General features: G+C 43.9%; 1 pseudogene; it reads right to left on the reverse strand.

Moving 5' to 3' along the window:
• Window positions 1-1,280: 1,280 nt before the first annotated feature.
• LOC123841264 (large ribosomal subunit protein uL15-like) lies at window positions 1,281-1,829 on the reverse strand (annotated as a pseudogene).
• Window positions 1,830-2,225: the final 396 nt, after the last annotated feature.

Genomic DNA, 2,225 nt, shown 5'->3' on the forward strand with positions numbered 1-2,225 from the left:
ATTTGGGATAATCCCAACTTATTTAGACCTCAGAGATTTCTACACAAAAACAGGGAATGAAAATCTTGAGGACAAAATGTTGATATTCGGAACGGGGCTCTGGAAGTGTCTCAGGGAAGAAACTGCACAAAATGAGATATACATTTTCATCACTCCAGTGGCTCGAGCTAAAGAAATATCCTGGAGCTGGACTTGACTGGACACCCATGTGCAACTTAGCCAGGAAGCCAAAACGTACCAACTCCAAACAGAACCCCATTCTGTTTGCGTTCTTAGATTCTCAGACTGGGTGGAAGATTTCTTGTGTAATTCAGAAAAATTAATGGGGTTCAAATTCATTTGACAAGCAATTTAAAGATCCTACCCCGCTAAACTGTACTATTAGTTCCTGTCCTTGTCTATCATCCTAATGTAGGAAGTGTTTTTTTAAAGTGTGTGGCATAGCCTCAGTTCTAATATAAGAGATCTTGTCTCATGAGAACATTCTAAGAAAATAATGAAGTGTGATGTAATTCAGGGCGTCTGAAGCCCGTGTCTCATGTTGTGGTGTCCCAGGCGTCACTCGGTGCTGTGAGTGGGGAAGAAGGGAAAGATGGGTGGTGGACTGAGCCAGCAGGCAGGGGCTCTGTCTACCTTCTTTTTACCACAGCTTCCGATGGAGAGGTGCACTTATATTTGCTTTAAATATAGAATTTAGAATAAGAACAAGGTTCTGGTATTAAATATACTTCTTTTCAGTGGTCTAGGAAATAACAGACGCTCAAAGAGGTTCAGAGAGAGGAGCTAGGCACCTAGAACAGCAAGGAAGATTTAATGGTGATGAGAACTGAGCTGCGCTAGATTTAGAAAGGTAGAGAAAAGGACAGGAGGGCAGATTTCTTCAAAATCCACTTTTATATCAGCTCTTATGCTTTCTGTATTAACAATTTAATTTTAGGGCAAGTTGGTGTTTTTACCATGTTACCGGTTTCTTCTCGCACCTGCTAAATACACTTGTGTACTGCTTTGCTAGGGCCGCCATAACAAAATACCATAGTCTGGTGACTTCAACAACAGAAATTTATTTTCTCACAGTTGTGGAAGCTGGAAGGTCAAGACCAAGGTATTGGCAGGGTTGGTTTCTCCCAAGGCCTCTCTTCCTGGTTTGTGGATAGCTACCTTCTCACATGGCCTTTTCTCTATATGCACCCATTCCTGGCGTCTCTCCTTTTTCTTTTCTTTTCTTTTTTTTTTTTTTTTTAGCACTTGTTAGTATTTAATGAACCCCCCCAAATGTGGCTTCAGGCTACTAGAACGCAGGCACCCCCAACACCCTTAATCTTCTCCTCTGCTCTTCTACTGAAGAACTTGGCCCTCACGATGACAGGCTGTTTTGGGAGCTTTCCCTTTCCCAAAACTTTGTAGTAGCCCAATCGCACCACATCAAGGATAGGAGCAGCTCCAGTCTTGTTTTTGGCAGCATTTACCCGTGTCTGCTCATTGACCAAGGTCCACAGTTTATCAAGGTTGACAGTTGGGCAGAAGCTCTGGTTCCTCTTTAAGTGGTAATGTCTCATACCAACTTTTCCATAGTAACCTGGGTGACATTTGTCGGAGTTTCCTGTGGTGATGCCTGCCACCAGCAGGCCTCCTGGCTGCTCCCGGGGCTTGCCGATGCGGCTGTGGCCGTGGCTCACGTGGCCCCGAAGTTTCCGGGTCGTCCTCAGTCTGGATGGCATGTTGGCAGCCCAGACGGAAAAGGCTCTCCTTTTTCTTAATAGGACACCAGTCATATTAGATTACAGCCTCCCCCTAAGAGCCTCGTTTTAACCTAACTACATCTTTAAGGACCTCATCTCCAAATACAATTTCATTCTGAGACACTGGGGAGTTGGACCTTCAACATATGAATTGCAGGGGGTAGGGGTGGGAGCAAGGAGCACAATTCAGTCCATAACATGTCCAAAAAAAGATAGCAATTAAAAAAATATATTTTTCAGTGTAGTACCCAGCGCTAAGTATACAGTCCTTTAATTGAATGTGGTAGTGAGGTAAGTCATATAAGGAACATAAAATGGACAGTTTGAAAGGCCATGTATTTCAGATTGAAGGGTTAAGGAGAACTGTATCATAAAGGACTTGGAGTCAGAGCTGAGAGATAAGAGCATATCTGAGGTCTAATACACATGGGGAGGGCAGTGGGGGAGGGGAGGCTCTAGGTAATGACCTCCTCACTAGGACATAGC

The sequence above is a fragment of the Mirounga angustirostris genome, unplaced genomic scaffold (genome assembly GCF_029215605.1).
Source record: "Mirounga angustirostris isolate CCGP_5_RB_7025 unplaced genomic scaffold, mMirAng1.0.hap1 SCAF_15, whole genome shotgun sequence".
Taxonomy (NCBI): Eukaryota; Metazoa; Chordata; class Mammalia; order Carnivora; family Phocidae; genus Mirounga; species Mirounga angustirostris.